The 18,665-nt window shown below is 40.2% G+C and overlaps 1 protein-coding gene across 3 annotated transcripts in view; it reads left to right on the top strand.

Annotated features, from left to right (window-relative positions):
- LOC141271193 (T-cell surface glycoprotein CD4-like) overlaps positions 1–18,665 on the top strand; it is a 46,050-nt gene that overhangs the window by 7,478 nt on the left and 19,907 nt on the right. Inside the window, exon 1 of one of the 3 annotated variants that reach the window (XM_073681297.1) lies at positions 9,330–9,426. The exons of the other annotated variants lie outside the window; for them this stretch is intronic. The gene's annotated coding sequence lies outside the window, so the exon portion shown is untranslated. Of the gene's footprint in view, positions 1–9,329; positions 9,427–18,665 lie in introns of those variants that run through there. 3 annotated transcript variants of the gene reach the window in all.

Genomic DNA, 18,665 nt, shown 5'->3' with positions numbered 1-18,665 from the left:
CCCCTTAAGGAGCTTGAACCTGTGATCACTTGGTAGTATTGCAGTGTAATGTGAATTTGACAATCTCCTATGAAGCCACGCCCGTTGCTGGACTTCATAGATATACTACGATAGCAAAAATGGGGATCTTCAGTATGCCCCCTACTGACGGGGATCTTCAGTATGCCCACAACTGACGGGGATCTTCAGTATGCCCCTGACTGACGGGGATCTTCAGTATGCCCCCAACAGACGGGAATCTTCAGTATGCCCTCAACTGACGGGGATCTTCAGTATGCCCCCAACTGAAGGGGATCTTCAGTATGCCCCCAACTGAGGGGGATCTTCAGTATGCCCCTAACAGACGGGAATCTTCAGTATGCCCCCGACTGACGGGAATCTTCAGTATGGCCCCGACTGACGGGGGAACTTCAGCATGCCCCCGAATGACGGGGATCTTCAGCATGCCCCCAACTGACGGGGATCTTAAGTATGCCGCGGACTGATGGGGAACTTCAGTAGACCCCCGACTGACAGGGATCTTCAGTAGACCCCCAACTGACAGGGATCTTCAGTATGCCCCCGACTGACGGGGATCTTCAGTATGCCCCCGACTGATGGGGATCTTCAGTATGCCCCCGACTGACGGGGATCTTCAGTATGCCCCCGACTGACGGGGATCTTCAGTATGCCCCCGACTGATGGGGATCTTCAGTATGCCCCCGACTGACGGGGATCTTCAGTATGCCCCCGACTGATGGGGATCTTCAGTATGCCCCCGACTGACGGGGATCTTCAGTAGGCCCCCGACTGCAAGACAATTCATCGGTACGCTGCAATCACATCACACTGATGGCCGACAGAGTGGTCAGTTGCCCTCTACTCCCCAAACATAACTAGCTAAATGTAAAAGATAAAAGAAATGAACAAATTTGGTATCGCCTCATGCATAATTGCTAACTAATAAAATATCAAAATATTTATTCAATACGGTAAAAGCCGAAACAACCCCCAAACAATCAAACTAGCAAAATTGTTGTTTATTTTGTCATTTCGTTTCTCCCCAAAAAAATTTAATAAAAAGATATTCCAAAGTCAAATGTACCCCAAAATTATATAAATAAAAACTACAGCTGGAACAACGGAAAAAAAAAAAAAAACATACCCTGATACAATGCTATCAACAGATAAATAAAAATACATTTCTCCCATAGCAGCTAAAAGCTAATTTTTCTTTGCAAGTTTTTTTTTTTATCATTTTTTCCAAGTAGTTGAAAAAAAAAACCCATCAGCAATACTGTACTGACGAGTAGAGAAAAGTTTCCAGGTCATTTTTACTGCAAAGTGAAGGTAAAAACAAAATATTAAAAGAATAATGTCAATATATTTTTTTTCAATTCCTTCGCATTTGGATTTTTTTTTTCCATTTTTCAGTACATAGTATTGTAGAATGAGAGGTGTCATTCAAAATGAGAATATAAAAACATGCCCTCATATGTCTACGTTGACGGAGTAAGAAAAAAAGATAACGAAGAAAAAATTAAAGTAATAAAAAATAATAATGTCTGCATCTCCAAGGGGTTAAAGAAATAGATTACTTTAAAGTTTGTGCCCCTTTACCAAACCCCCGTCCACTTTGCAAGCCCAAGTTTGGAATGACTGTAAAGCCTCATTTAAAATTTATCCAAAAATTCTGACATTTTTGTGGTCCCGCATTCCTGATGATGGGACTGATTCCTAAATATGTCATTTACTTTTTTCAGGGCATAATTATTTTGTGGATTAGGCTACATTTTAGCACCTGTATTAGAGCCCCAGCATTAAACTCAAAAGTCTTTGTCTAAGCCACACTCAGCCTACCGTATAGTAAGATGGTAGGTAATTCAGTTGGTAATTTACTTATCTTCCAAAGACATACCGATAGGGAATGTAGATTGTGAGCCCCAATGGGGACAGTGCCCATAATGTCTGTAAAGCGCTATGGAATTAATGGCGCTATATAAGCGAGTAAAATATATATACCGCCTTCAACTTCCATATGTACTTGCTAAGATAACAAGAAGAATTATTTTTTTAAAGTCCCCCTTTACCCCATTCAGAGCCATAACTATACTTTTATATCAACATCGTTGCATGAGGTTTTGTTTTATATGTGGCATTTTGCCATACATGTATATAAGGCTTTCATTGCTGTAAACGTTTATAATGGGTTAAATGCAGAAATAAAAGCAAGTTTCCTTTTGATTTCCCACGTTTATCCATCACCATAAATACCGTGTTCATTATATTGTACATCAACCTGAAATAAGTCTATATTTTTTTTGCTTGTTGATTTAATACAGGAAATTAAAAGTGTGTATATTATAATTCCTTTTACGCTAGACTTTTTTAGTAACTTTACTGAAAGAATATATAACTTACTTTTTAGCCCTTTTTTTCCTATATCTTACTGACCCACATAAATATACAGTATCTGTAAGTCTCATGTAAGTGATGAAAAATACTATTGAGATTTTTAGATAGAGAAAATCCTCCCATAGACAGAAGTGAAGCCTGTGGCTTACTGTTAGTTGTTTTTTTTTTGTTTTTTTTTTTTTACTTTACATTCATAAGGTGGTCCTTTTATGACAAAAGTATTCTCGGAGTGATACCTTTATTGGCTAACCAGAAATAAATATATACATGCAAGAGGCTCCTTCTTCAGGCTTCTTCAGGCAGGATTACATATGAATTAATAAGACAAACGAAGAAGGCACAACATTTAAGATATATTCCAGCAGGACATTTGTTCATGAGGTAGAGGAGGTGATGCCTTCTAAAGATAAGTCAAAGAAATCAATCTTAAATGTTGTGCCTTCTTCATTTGTCTTATTAATCCATTGGTAATCCTGCCTGAAGAAGGAGCATCTGTGCTCTGAAAGCTGAAAATATATATATATTTTTTTCTGGTTAGCCACTAAAGGTATCACTCCGAGAATACTTTTGTCATTTTTGGGCTTAAAAGTATTTACATCGAATTTTCTGGCTGACACGGTACCACAATATAACTTTGTATTGTACATCACAAGGTGGTCCTAAAATTGTAACCTGACAGAATCAAGCTAAAAGAAGGGACTGGGATGTAATTAAATATATTGAGGCTCCCCCCTTCCCCTGTAGCTCTGTAAAGTGCTGAGAAGCGGGAGACCCCCAAGGACACGATATACCAGACATAACATAAGAACTCGGACTCGTCCTCTGTAGTTTTTCCGACTTTCTTGTGTAAGAGAAATGACTCAGGACAGTCGTTGCAGTGAGCAGTAGTGAACCCTACACCTTCTAGGGGACCCCCAACCTTATCAGGTGCTGAGGCTAGCCTTGAGAATGGCGCCCTACTGTTCCTATGATTTCATAGGGAGGTATCTTGTGTCAGATCCAGAAGTGTCTTGTTACCTAGTGTTGTAGCTGTGTGTTTTGACTCAAAGTCCGATTACGGGATCACCGGCGAGGCCAAATTGTGGGACTCGGCCCTCTCAGTCACGAGCGCTCTGAGAGAAGAAATGCCCAATGTTATGAGCATAACCGATTCTTGTTATTAACCATGTGAGCGAGGTTCTTATACCATTTACAGACAAACGTAGTTCCCATTGGAACTTTCCATCAGCTGCCCCCTTCTCACAAACATGTTATGAGATTTTGTTCGATATTAGGCCTTTCTCCGTATACTACACAGTTTTCTCAAAACATTGCATATGAGATAGGAACATATTAGACCAAATATGAAACTTTTATAAGGAAAAAGAAAGAATATCTCTTAGTTATGAGTCGCCATATCATCAATGGCGTAAATATAATGGATTCAGGAGCCCTGGAGTCTAGGGGGCTCCAAAAGATACTATTAAAGATCAATTATAGTTGGGGGTTCCATTGGAGGTTTTGCAGTGGATTCATGTCACCTTTAAAAACTTAAGTAAGTTTACATGCAGTCCCATGTAAGATCACTGATAAAACATGAAACCAGCAGGCACAGTTCCAAATGACAACCCACATCTGATTCACTAAGTTCTGCTGCACCTGCATACAACCAAAAGAACGCATCCAATATTAATTAATTGTTTGGAAATTTACTGAATATTTTGTGCAAATTCCAATAAAAAAAAAGTATCAAATTTAAAAAAAAAAATATTTAGAAAGAGAAAATAGAATTTAGATTTTACTTTTTCCACTTACTCCAACTCTTCCAGCGTAATTCTTGTTAAATATCATAATTACGTTACGGATCTGATTGTAAAACATTATTTAATGCCCCCGATGAAAACAGAGCATTTGTTTAGTGCTCGACGTTCGCGTAATCAGCTCCACCGCCACATACAGTATTCATGAAGCAATTAGCACAGCGGGATCTCATCAGTGTCTCACAGGGGGCGGAGGAGCAGCTGTACCCCTCATCGCCAAGGTCAAGATATTAAACGGGTATTGATTTATCAGTGAGACGAGATTTAAAAAAAAAAAAAGGATGTAAAATAAACGTAAAAAAATAAAATAAAATGAAAAATTCCAAATGAAATATATTAAACGATATAATAAAATGAGACACAAAATAGATAAAATCTGATTAAAAACTATAATAACAACATAAAAACAACATGAAATATTCTAAAGTTATAAAAATAAATCATAAATATTATAAAAAAAAAAGAACATAAAAATAATTATATGCAAGTTTTCATTGCCAGTTTTACCAAAGAAAAACTACTATAGTTCAGGACGTTATATAATCATTGGATGAGAGTATATTGTTTTTTTAAGCCACAGCACAGACCTGCAGTAGACACTATAGATGGTGGCCTGGAGGGATATGGAAGTGCCCCTCGCAGTACAGGGCAAAGACCGATCCGTGCTGTAAATGAAATACAAAATACTCTCATACAAGGATTTAGAAAAATGATTATCTTGAGTTTTTTCTTGCATTGCTGGAGATAGGTGTTAAAAAAAATCAAACATTTTAGTGTAAACTTGTAATTAAAAATGATGATATAAAACTAAATCTGATTCTAAAATGATAATAAAATGTATGAAAAAAATTACATTCACATCAAGTACATAAAGTTCCTGATTTATGATGGTTTGGACGTCTTAGGGGGTTTCAGAGCCGCACGGAAAGAAGAAGTTGGTTACAAAGTGACTAAAATTTGAAGAAGAAATTCTCAGTTTTGCGAAATGATTGCACATTTTGAGATAATCTTTATGTATCCAAATAACTAGAGTTGCATCATAGAGTCACCGATGTCCTGCAGATGTGCGACCGCCGCCGACCCTACAAGACTGGACAGAGCGGCTCGTAGTCACTACCTGGTACATAGGATCATATACGGAAAAAAAGTCACTTGTTACTATGCAAAAGTAACTTCCATTAAAACTTTGAGATGTAGCAGAGCTGATCCTGTCGTTCACATTTTTTAATTCACGCATCGTGAAAACTCAAGTATTCCAGTGGTTATTAATGGAGCATACAGCACTGGATATCTACCAGGTTCAAAGAGCATTTTACCTTGGACTAAATCAGAAAATATTTCAGGAACATGCACTTGAAGGGGGTGAATACTTTTGCTTTCGACTTTTTCCTTTAATGCTTAAGTGCATTTAAAATATCAAAATGAGGCAAATATAAAAAAATCCAATTTTTAAATCAAGGGATGATTTCAAAATGTTGCAAAAATTTATATATAAAATCCACTTTTCTCTAACAGTTATCATGACATATGTGCGCATTAATAAAAGGGGAATGGTGCGGTCACAAATGTTTTGCTTTGTGACAATCACAGCTCTGCTATATCTGTGTGTGTGACAATCCCAGCTCTGCTATATCTGTGCGTGTGACAATCCCAGCTCTGCTATACAGTGCCTACAAGTAGTATTCAACCCTCTGCAGATTTAGCTGGTTGACACATGCGGAATTAACTTGGCATTGTGACATTTGTACTGTAGATCAGCCTGGAAGTGGGAAATGCACTGCAGCAAATTTTTTTTTTTTTTTTTTTTAAAACATTAAAAGTTAATTCAGAGTGTCATTTATTATTCAACCCCTCAAACCACAAGAATTCTGTTTGGTCCCCCAAAAGTATTAAGAAGTAGTTCAGGCACCAAGAATAATGAGCTTCACATGTGTGGATTAAAGATCTCTTTTGCCAGCCTTTTCTGACTATTTAAGACCCTCCCCAAACTTGTGAACAGCACTCAGACATGGTCAACATGGGAAAGACAAAGGAGCATTCCAAGGCCATCAGAGACAAGATCGTGGAGGGTCACAAGGCTGGCAAGGGGTACAAAACCCTTTCCAAGGCGTTGGGCCTACCTGTCTCCACTGTTGGGAGCATCATCCGTAAGTGGAAGGCTTATGGAACTACTGTTAACCTTCCACGGCCTGGACAGCCTTTGAAAGTGTCCTCCCGTGCCGAGGCCAGGCTTGTCCGAAGAGTCAAGGCTAACCCAAGGACAACAAGGAAGGAGCTCCGGGAAGATCTCATGGCAGTGGGGACATTGGTTTCAGTCAATACCATAAGTAACGTACTCCACCGCAATGGTCTCCGTTCCAGACGAGCCCGTAAGGTACCTTTACTTTCAAAGCGTCATGTCAAGGCTCGTCTACAGTTTGCTCATGATCACTTGGAGGACTCTGAGACAGACTGGTTCAAGGTTCTATGGTCTGATGAGACCAAGATCGAGATCTTTGGTGCCAACCACACACGTGACGTTTGGAGACTGGATGGCACTGCATACGACCCCAAGAATACCATCCCTACAGTCAAGCATGGTGGTGGCAGCATCATGCTGTGGGGCTGTTTCTCTGCCAAGGGGCCTAGCCATCTGGTCCGCATCCATGGGAAGATGGATAGCACGGCCTACCTGGAGATTTTGGCCAAGAACCTCCGCTCCTCCATCAAGGATCTTAAGATGGGTCGTAATTTCATCTTCCAACAAGACAACGACCCAAAGCACACAGCCAAGAAAACCAAGGCCTGGTTCAAGAGGGAAAAAGTCAAGGTGTTGGAGTGGCCTAGTCAGTCTCCTGACCTTAACCCAATTGAAAACTTGTGGAAGGAGCTCAAGAATAAAGTCCACATGAGACACCCAAAGAACCTAGATAACTTGGAGAAGATTTGCATGGAGGAGTGGGCCAAGATAACTCCACAGACCTGTGCCGGCCTGATCAGGTCTTATAAAAGACGATTATTAGCTGTAATTGCAAACAAGGGTTATTCCACAAAATATTAAACATAGGGGTTGTATAATAATTGACCCACACTTTTATGTTTAAAATTTAATAAAATTCAACTGAGCAACATAACTTTTTGGTTTGTAAGATTTATGCTTCTGTTCATAAAACCTACTCTCGTTTGCAGTTTGAAGGCTCTAACTTATTTGCATCTTATCAAACCAGCTAAATCTGCAGGGGGTTGAATACTACTTGTAGGCACTGTATCTGTGCGTGTGACAATCCCAGCTCTGCTATATCTGTGTGTGTGACAATCCCAGCTCTGCTATATCTGTACGTGTGACAATCCCAGCTCTGCTATATCTGTGTGTGTGACAATCCCAGCTCTGCTATATCTGTGTGTGTGTGACAATCCCAGCTCTGCTATATCTGTGTGTGTGACAATCCCAGCTCTGCTATATCTGTGCGTGTGACAATCCCAGCTCTGCTATATCTGTGCGTGTGACAATCCCAGCTCTGCTATATCTGTGTGTGTGACAATCCCAGCTCTGCTATATCTGTGCGTGTGTAACAATCCCAGCTCTGCTATATCTGTGCGTGTGTGACAATCCCAGCTCTGCTATATCTGTGCGTGTGACAATCCCAGCTCTGCTATATCTGTGCGTGTGACAATCCCAGCTCTGCTATATCTGTGTGTGTGACAATCCCAGCTCTGCTATATCTGTGCGTGTGTAACAATCCCAGCTCTGCTATATCTGTGCGTGTGTGACAATCCCAGCTCTGCTATCTCAGTCATTTGTAAATTCAGGTGACTCAAGTCCCTTTTTATCTCAAGGTAAATGCTAAGATTTAGGGAACTATGATCCTAAACTGTGATATGAAAGGTCATCCAGTGCCAGACTATGGGGGGTCCTTAGAGAGAGGGGTTTCTCCCATTTCTACTGGATGTTAAAGAATTGTCCCCATTAGCCCTAGTGCCATCATGAAGAAGAAAACTAATCTGCAGTTACAAAAAAATGAAATACTTGATAAAATTGTTACAATGTATCAGTTTCTCATTGACGTCGTTGTGAGATTTCCCTTTGCTTATTTTTCTTAAGACGATGAGTAATTATTAATCAGAGGATGTGAGCAGGTTCATGGTGAACAGAAGGAGATCCCTGCAGAGCAGAAGCCGACACCGGCTCATGTGTGGGGACTGTGATACACGCACCAACCGCCATAAAAAGAAAGACTTTGCCAATACTTTGTTTTATTTATCTTGTATTCAATACTCGGAACCCATCAAGAGCTGAACTCTAAATTCTGCTGGCTTCCTGATTACAAAGAGGAAAAAAAGCGGAGTGAACAGAAAGGAAGTATATTTGTTAAAGGGGTTTTCTGGGACTTTAATGTTGATCATCTTTGGATAGTCAACTGTCATAGAAAAATTAAAATCCATAAAACAGCTCCAGAAGGGAGAAAGAGCTGACAATTCAAACTACTTTTGAAGTAGGACCTCATATTGATCATATGGGGAAGAGAGGAAACTAGTTATAGCTAGGGAGAGAAAAACGAATTAAAACGTTTGAAGCAGTGGCCCCCTGCAGTGTCCAGGTGATTAAAACAGGATATCTGCTGGGAAAACGACAGCAAGATTGAGATTTATTTACGCATAGGCAAAGAAGTGCAATGGCCTCCTTTGTTCTAAGGAGGAGAATTGTGTCCCCCAGGATGAGCTTCTTCTTATGATGCAATCTGCAGCTAGACTGTTCGGCGCCAGTGGTCAGATATGAATATTGAGGATTTGCATCGATCCGATATTTATGGGATATAGATTTTCAGTGTAGTAGCGAAGGGAAGGACGTGACACATTTACTCACATCACCGTGGGGCCACTAGAAACCCTCCAACTTAATAACGGTCCGATAGATGATGCGAATCAGGCCATGTTTGATCTCTATGTAACAGTAAAATCATTCGTGATATGAAATATGACGTCAAAATCTACCACCTGGGATCTCCAGGGGCAAAGATATCTTGTAAGTCGGGGGATCTCATAAAACTCTGAAGTGGCGGGCACATCCCACAAACAGCCCCCACTTAAGGTCATCAAGGGGAGGTGTGTGGGCATAACTTAGAGCTGATAAAAAGCAGAATCTCGGTTTTGGTTATTGTCAGTCCTTGGAAGACATAGTTTGCTGTAGGTTCTGTCCATTTTCTCAATCGGAGTGCTTCCCTTCGCTAAGCTCTGAGTCATTTCCATGACACAGGTTTGGTAATTCTCTTTCGTTATTCCTTTTTATTTTATGTAAGTGTATATATCATATTGTTTGCTGCCATTTTGTATCATCTTGTATATTTTTTATAAACACTGCGAATCTTTCTGGATTAAATATATGAATTTAATAGCTCTGTTCCTCTTGCTTTGTAAACCGCACCCGTGAAGCCATACGCTACCTGTAACGGGAGTCCAAATGATCTGTATAAACAATTGGTGGTGGCAGCTAGTAGTAGTTCTGTTGTTTTGTTATTGGAGTTGGCAGTGACCGTGCCAGGGTATATATATATTCCATGCACTGGAATTGGACGTGTATATACCATACGCTCATTGTTAGTTCCCCAATAACCGACCTAGTAGTGCAACCAGCAGCGACCTCGTCTATCACTCATCAGTCAACTGCGTAATTGTGCTGACAATTGGAGGCAGCGGAGTTCGTACCTGATAAACTGTGGCAACAGTGGTGGGTTCTGCGTGACTTCCCCCCCGCTGTGTATCCTTGACATCAACAATATCATCAGGTTGGTAAGGGTCTGACTCTTGGCATCTCCGTTGATGGTGTACCTGAACAGGCACGGCTCCATGCATCGAATAGTGGCCAGGAATGGCATTCAAGCTCATGATCACTACAGAATTCACAGAATTCTGACACTTCTGACACTTTCTATCAACTGATTGTGGAGGGGAGATGGGAGTCGGACGCCCATAAATCTGATTCTGATGCCCTATCCTAAGGATAATACATCGATATTAATGTCCCGTATATTTGAAACAGCTTTGGGTGTGAATAGAGTAGAGTTTAAAGTACCTATGGATCAACCAATAACTTCACCATTTCACAATGTTCCTTAGGATGGGTTCATCCGACTTGTGGCATTAAACAACCGCCGATTGGCTACATGTTTGCCGGCGGTGGTTTCATAGCCTGTTCAGACAAGATGACCACACTTCCACTGAATGATCGCGAAGGCTGCCATTGTTCTCGGCAGCACATGTTCACACAGGACTATGTGCTGCCGAGAGAAATTATTTTTAAGAAAGTTTAAAACTAGTCATTACACTTTATGTACAAGCTTTTTGCTCTTTTAGCAGGTGATTGGCAGCCTGTTTACACTGCGAGACTATCGGGAACACTCATTCACTTAAATGCCCCCTAAGTCATACTCTGCAAAAATCCTTAAAAGTTCCCGCATGGAGCAATGCGAATATTCAATAGGACGGAGTTTTGAGATCTCTACATAGAGGGGTAGCAGAGCTGAATTTGTCATTTTGTCAGCACTGTCTGTGGATTATAATCACTGTGCATTAGGATTATGCAGTAGGTTTACCTGCAGTCCTATGTAAAAGCAAACATAACTGTTGCGTTGTACCACATGACAAACTTGGCTCTGGTTCATTTGACAAACCCGGCTCTGCTACACCTGCGTGTGGTTTACAAGTCTGCATTCTGATAATGGATGACCTGATTCTGGTCAATCTGGAGTCATGGAGGCAGCTGAGAGGGATGAGCTGCTATAATAATTTATGCACCAGCAGCTGCGGTGGATTCAGGCTCCGGGCAGCTGTTGCCTCGATGGTGTCAGCTCTGCAGCACGATTATCCTGCTCTATGATTTAGATCACGGCTCGTTTTGTGTCACCATTTTCTGAGCCCCGTAACTTTTTTTCAGTTTTCAGTTGACGCTGTGTAAGGCCTTGACTTTTGCTCGCAGAATTGCAGTTTTCATTGTTTCCTCTTTGGGATACATACAATATTTTGATCACTTTTTATAGCAATTTTTTGGCAGTGCCAACACCCCTATTGATGGTGCTCCGTACACTGCGCAGTGGCAGTTCTCAGCTCCATTCACATTCACTTCAACAGGAGCCGAGCTGCAGTACCTGAGTATGGCCACTACACAGTGAATGGAGCTGTGCGGTTCTGGCCCCATTCACTCCGCAGTACTGGCCACCGCTGCAAGCAGCTGATCAGTGATGGTTCTTGGTGTTGGACCCCTCTCAATATGATACCTATAGGCCATAGATACAGTATATAAGTACTGGACAGCCCCTTTAATACTAATAGGACACCAGCAGAATTTTGATTGCAGCTCTAAATGTGATTGGAATGTAGAATGTGCATTTATAAAGTTACTCATTCTTTATGTTGTAATAAGGTCGTTTGTTGTCTCGTCTGTATCTGCCAACTTCACTTATTGTAAAAAAAAAAAAAAAAAGTGAACCCCCCCTACATCTGGATAACAAGCGCCTATAATGGCGCTGACGGTAAATCACATATTTCTCAGTTATTTGCTGCATGGAAAGTGCTGATCTGTTATTCTGGGGAAGCGACATATAATATCGTGTGCAGTGAACTGAATCCGTCACCATCAAGGAAATAATGACCAGACACTGGGAACTTGTCACAAAAAACTTCCCACCAACAGTAAGACGTCCCCGCAGCTCAGATTTACTCTCATAGCGCCCCCTATCTTTATAAAACTATGGCTGCCATTGTTTAACTCTTCCATTAGTCCCTTTGTTCTTCCCATTGTCTCTTTATTCTTTCTGGAACTTTTGATTCATCAATTTAACCCTTTGCAAGCTGTGATATAAAATTACATTAAGGGTCTGGGGCAGATTGGGTGCCAGTTAACCCCTTCAGTGCCAGGATGAAACCTAAAGACAGAACAATACTTGTATATTTCTATGTGAGGGCACAATATACTGGAATATTGTACGTGGAAATTTTCATGTAATCTGTAGTGGTATATAGGCAATGCAATATATATACATATATATATATATATATATATATATATATTAATTTTGAAATTTCTAAGATTAAAAAAAAGTGTACTAAAATAATAATAATAATATATGGTAGGTCATGGCATTCCTTTGTTAGTATTTCCCATAATATCATATCCAATGGAATTGGATTAAAGTGTGGCCTTATTTATACATTTTGGAAGAAATAATAATAATAGAAAGGAAATATCAATTAATTAAAAAAAAAATCAATAAAAAATACAAATGTCCCTTTCCCTTGCGATGATTTCACGTGTTCTACAATGAGGTCCCGGCTGCAGTATCGGTCGGAGCTTCCCTTTAGCTCTCTTTCTGCTGGCAGTTACTGACTTGTATCTGGTGCCCTCTTCTGGTAAGTTTGGGTATAACAACCTGGCTTTGTCTAAATTTAAAGGGTAACTCTAAAAAACGAAATTTCATCAGAAGGAAACTATGTGATCATTTTGACATTTGCTGGCCCGATTTTTGTTGAGACGAAGCTATTTTATGCAGTTGTACTTTGACCATTTACTTTATGTGGGTATTCCAATTCATGGGAGGAGTGAGTCATTGTATAAAAAGCAGGAATGTATTGGCTTATGTTGCATTGATTGGCTCTAAATATTTACAAGTCAAAGACAGACCTCTATTCAGGAAACCTCCCCTAGCATCCATTTACATTTTTTACAGCACCACTCTTGTCAACAGGCTATCTTTGGTATTGCATCTTCAATTAAATGTGGTCATGTGGTAATACCATGCACAATAGTAGTGCTGTGTGACTTGTAAGACCATTTACCATATCACCATTTATTATAATGGGCACCATAGAGGACTTTAGGGAACCTCAATGGGGTCAATCAATGCTCCAATGTGGGGGAATTCATTTAATCCAGGATACTGCAGCCAGCGGGGCCTTCTGCAATCACTTGATTTTGGGTGGTACTTGCCGTCCGTGCAGATTGGTGTTGGATTGTGCATACACCATGCATATACTGTGAAGTACAGTTGTGTGTAGGTGGATGTATACATCACATTGTGCCTCTCTGAGGGGGGATGTGGTGGGCTCCTGGCAGGTTTGATGTTCACCATAGATGCGCTCTGATTTACCACTCGCTTCTGAATATCACACAAGTTGTACTCATCTCCCCCCCACCTCTATTCCCTCCCGAGACCCTCAGCCGCATTGTCATTGCTGCAGCTCCGACTGATGCTAAATATACACGTGGCAGGTTAAAATACTTATGGAGCTTATTTGCAAAAATAAAATACTAAACACGAAAAATTAAAGCTTTGACAATACCAAATTACATGACGTTGTCCAATATAAGCTTCTGTAGAATTGGTCGGATAACAAACTCCTATATAATTATTGGCTGCTCGCTCGCTATTCATGAAGTTACTGTTTTAGGACACAACTTAAAGGGAACATGTCAGCAGGTTTTTATGCCCCAAACTCATCCCATTTATGTAAAGGCACTAGAATACTGATTGTATCTATACCTTTATTTTAGAAATCTGAGTTTATGTTTTAGAGAAATGTATTGTTGAATTTTTATGCAGATGAGCCGCAAGTGCACTTACAGCTTTGCTGCCTCCCTTCCTTATTCCCCGCCCATTGCCAGCCTCCTGTCAGTGATTGACAGGTTACTCTTCTTTCAGTACGCTGCCTCTCCCACCCAAGATCTAGTGCAAGCGCCGTCATTTCTTGGGGTGGTTCATGTGCATTAAGATCCTGATGAAAAATACTGTCAGTGTCTGGCGTGACCAGCATAGTTTGCAAGTCGTACCAGACATTGACAGCCTTCCTTGCTCCTGCTGTTCACTCCCACACCAGTCGTCGTAGTGAAGAAGACAATGGTATCATCTGCAAACTATGTAGATCACGCCAGACACTGACAGTCTTCTTCATCGGGATCCTACTGTGCATGTAACACCCCAAGAAACGACGGCGCTAGCACTAGATCTCGGGTGGGAGAGGCAGATCTCTGAAAGAAGAGCGACCTGTCAATCACAGAGGAGGCCGGCAGTGGGCGGGGAATGGAGAAGAGGGACAGCAGAGCTTTAAGTGCAGTGCCCGCCCTCTGCACTTGCGCCTCATTTGCATAACAATGCAACAATAAATTTCTCTAAAACATAAACCCAGATTTCTAAAATAAAAGTATAGATACAAAGTATTCCAGCGTCTTTACATAGGTGACATTAGTTTGGGGCATATAAACCTGATGACGGCTTCCCTTTACACATGCAAAGCACCAATTTATAATACAAAATGCAATTTTGTTGCACAAAATTACATTTTGTAATTTGGAAAAAAATAAAAAAATATTATTTTGTGACACAAAATGCATTTGGTGGCACAGAATAGTATTTTTGGCATTTAGCACCAATTTTTTCACCAAGATACTTGGGTTTAATGTTCTTGCACCCAATTTAAAATGAAGCTAACTTTTCACAAAATCATTTTCTGGGCCACAAAATGATACAAACTTCTCATTTTGAGGGTCTTCAGAATGGGGGGTGAGATGTGAGAAATCTGTATTTTCATACAGTATCCCTCCCACTCCTTCCTGTTGACAAAGCGGCTTTCATATAAGATCTGAGAAGTCTTCTTCGTATTCAGGAATGATAGAAGGATCCTTTATACCGACGTCTTATCTGGTGAGGATCTCGCCCGCAGAAGCCGCTCGTCTCCGGGCCCGACCTCATAAACACTGAGCTCAGGATGTTCTCCCAGGTGTGCGAACCACAAGGCGACGGCTCTATTCTGCACTCGCTACCTGATGTGAGAAGTTCTGGAAAGATCCAAAGTCCAGAAATAAAGTGATTTGGGTCAAGTTGGATTGGCCTCTAATGTCCAATTATTCCCTTTAATTTTTAGCTCTGAGTCATGTAACCTCATCAGTTGTGAGTTTCTTATGCGGAGTGTGTTGGTATTATTGTGGCACTCTATGGTGGTATAAGCTGGGCATTGTATAGTGGTATTATTGTGGCACTCTATGGTGGTATAAGCTGGGCATTGTATAGTGGTATTATTGTGGCACTCTATGGTGGTATAAGCTGGGCATTGTATAGTGGTATTATTGTGGCACTATATGGTGGTATAAGCTGGGAATTGTATAGTGGTATTATTGTGGCACATATGGTGGTATAAACTGAGCATTGTATGGTGCTAGCATTGTGGCACTATATGATGGTATAAGCTGGGCATTGCACAGTGGTATTATTGTGGCACTATATGGTGGTATAAGCTGAGCATTGTATAGTGGTATTATTGTGGCACTATATGGTGGTATAAACTGAGCATTGTATGGTGCTAGCATTGTGGCACTATATGGTGGTATAAGCTGGGCATTGTATAGTGGTATTATTGTGGCACTATATGGTGGTATAAGCTGGGAATTGTATAGTGGTATTATTGTGGCACTATATGGTGGTATAAGCTGGGCATTATATAGTGGTATTATTGCAGCACATATGGTGGTATAAACTGAGCATTGTATGGTGCTAGCATTGTGGCACTATATGGTGGTATAAGCTGAGCATTGTATAGTGGTATTATTGTGGCACTATATGGTGGTATAAGCTGAGCATTGTATAGTGGTATTATTGTGGCACTATATGATGGTATAAGCTGAGCATTGTATAGTGGTATTATTGTGGCACTATATGGTGGTATAAGCTGAGCATTGTATAGTGGTATTATTGTGGCACTATATGGTGGTATAAGCTGAGCATTGTATAGTGGTATTATTGTGGCACTATATGGTGGTATAAGCTGAGCATTGTATAGTGGTATTATTGTGGCACTATATGGTGGTATAAGCTGAGCATTGCATAGTGGTATTATTATGGCACTATATGGTGGTATAAGCTGGACATTGCATAGTGGTATTATTGTGGCACTATATGGTGGTATAAGCTGAGCATTGTATAGTGGTATTATTGTGGCACTATATGGTGGTATAAGCTGAGCATTGTATAGTGGTATTATTGTGGCACTATATGGTGGTATAAGCTGAGCATTGCATAGTGGTATTATTGTGGCACTATATGGTGGTATAAGCTGAGCATTGTATAGTGGTATTATTGTGGCCTATATGGTGGTATAAGCTGAGCATTGTATAGTGGTATTATTGTGGCACTATATGGTGGTATAAGCTGAGCATTGTATAGTGGTATTATTGTGGCACTATATGGTGGTATAAGCTGAGCATTGTATAGTTGTATTATTGTGGCACTATATGGTGGTATAAGCTGAGCATTGCATAGTGGTATTATTGTGGCACTATATGGTGGTATAAGCTGAGCATTGTATAGTGGTATTATTGTGGCACTATATGGTGGTATAAGCTGAGCATTGTATAGTGGTATTATTGTGGCACTATATGGTGGTATAAGCTGAGCATTGCATAGTGGTATTATTGTGGCACTATATGGTGGTATAAGTTGAGCATTGTATAGTGGTATTATTGTGGCCTATATGGTGGTATAAACTGAGCATTGTATGGTGCTAGTATTGTGACACTATATGGTGGTATAAGCTGAGCATTGTATAGTGGTATTATTGTGGCACTATATGGTGGTATAAGCTGAGCATTGTATAGTTGTATTATTGTGGCACTATATGGTGGTATAAGCGGAGCATTGCATAGTGGTATTATTGTGGCACTATATGGTGGTATAAGCTGAGCATTGTATAGTGGTATTATTGTGGCACTATATGGTGGTATAAGCTGAGCATTGTATAGTGGTATTATTGTGGCACTATATGGTGGTATAAGCTGAGCATTGTATAGTTGTATTATTGTGGCACTATATGGTGGTATAAGCTGAGCATTGCATAGTGGTATTATTGTGGCACTATATGGTGGTATAAGCTGAGCATTGTATAGTGGTATTATTGTGGCACTATATGGTGGTATAAGCTGAGCATTGTATAGTGGTATTATTGTGGCACTATATGGTGGTATAAGCTGAGCATTGCATAGTGGTATTATTGTGGCACTATATGGTGGTATAAGCTGAGCATTGTATAGTGGTATTATTGTGGCCTATATGGTGGTATAAACTGAGCATTGTATGGTGCTAGTATTGTGACACTATATGGTGGTATAAGCTGAGCATTGTATAGTGGTATTATTGTGGCACTATATGGTGGTATAAGCTGAGCATTGTATAGTTGTATTATTGTGGCACTATATGGTGGTATAAGCTGAGCATTGCATAGTGGTATTATTGTGGCACTATATGGTGGTATAAGCTGAGCATTGTATAGTGGTATTATTGTGGCACTATATGGTGGTATAAGCTGAGCATTGTATAGTGGTATTATTATGGCACTATATGGTGGTATAAGCTGGGCATTGCATAGTGGTATTATTGTGGCACTATATGGTGGTATAAGCTGAGCATTGTATAGTGGTATTATTGTGGCACTATATGGTGGTATAAGCTGAGCATTTTATAGTGGTATTATTGTGGCACTATATGGTGGTATAAGCTGAGCATTGTATAGTGGTATTATTGTGGCACTATATGGTGGTATAAGCTGAGCATTGTATAGTGGTATTATTGTGGCACTCTATGGTGGTATAAGCTGAGCATTGTATAGTGGTATTATTGTGGCACTATATGGTGGTATAAGCTGAGCATTGTATAGTGGTATTATTGTGGCACTCTATGGTGGTATAAGCTGAGCATTGTATAGTGGTATTATTGTGGCACTATATGGTGGTATAAGCTGAGCATTGTATAGTGGTATTATTGTGGCACTATATGGTGGTATAAGCTGAGCATTGTATAGTGGTATTATTGTGGCACTATATGGTGGTATAAGTTGAGCATTGTATAGTGGTATTATTGTGGCACTATATGGTGGTATAAGCTGAGCATTGTATAGTGGTATTATTGTGGCACTATATGGTGGTATAAGCTGAGCATTGTATAGTGGTATTATTGTGGCACTATATGGTGGTATAAGCTGAGCATTGCATAGTGGTATTATTGTGGCACTATATGGTGGTATAAGCTGAGCATTGTATAGTGGTATTATTGTGGCACTATATGGTGGTATAAGCTGAACTGATATGTATTGTCATATTATGTGAGCACCATTTGGCAAGTAATATTTAGTCATCTTAGTGGTGTTATAAGGGGTGTCTCACCTATTGAAATTAGTTGAACGCTGTGTGATAATTTTCTTTGCTACTGTGTTTGTTATATTATTGGCACCTTAAAAGGGAATCTTTCAGCAGGTTTTTGCTACCTAATTTGAGAGGAGCATGATGTAGGGACAGAGACCCTGATTCCAGCGATATCTTGCCATGTAAACAGGCAGTCGATCATCCGATTAACCAGCAAAACGCTCGATCGTCGGGTGAAATGATCTTTTATGCGGCAGAAAAGTTCATCATTCTCTGTGGCGCATCGTCCTGTGTAAATAGAGAACAATGGCGGCTTA

This window comes from Phyllobates terribilis, unplaced genomic scaffold, assembly GCF_046119375.1.
Source record: "Phyllobates terribilis strain yellow unplaced genomic scaffold, ASM4611937v1 Scaffold_5__5_contigs__length_657084704, whole genome shotgun sequence".
Lineage (NCBI taxonomy): Eukaryota > Metazoa > Chordata > Amphibia > Anura > Dendrobatidae > Phyllobates > Phyllobates terribilis.
The sequence above is the reverse complement of the archived record's forward strand: the minus strand, read 5'-3'. Positions and strand labels throughout refer to the sequence as shown.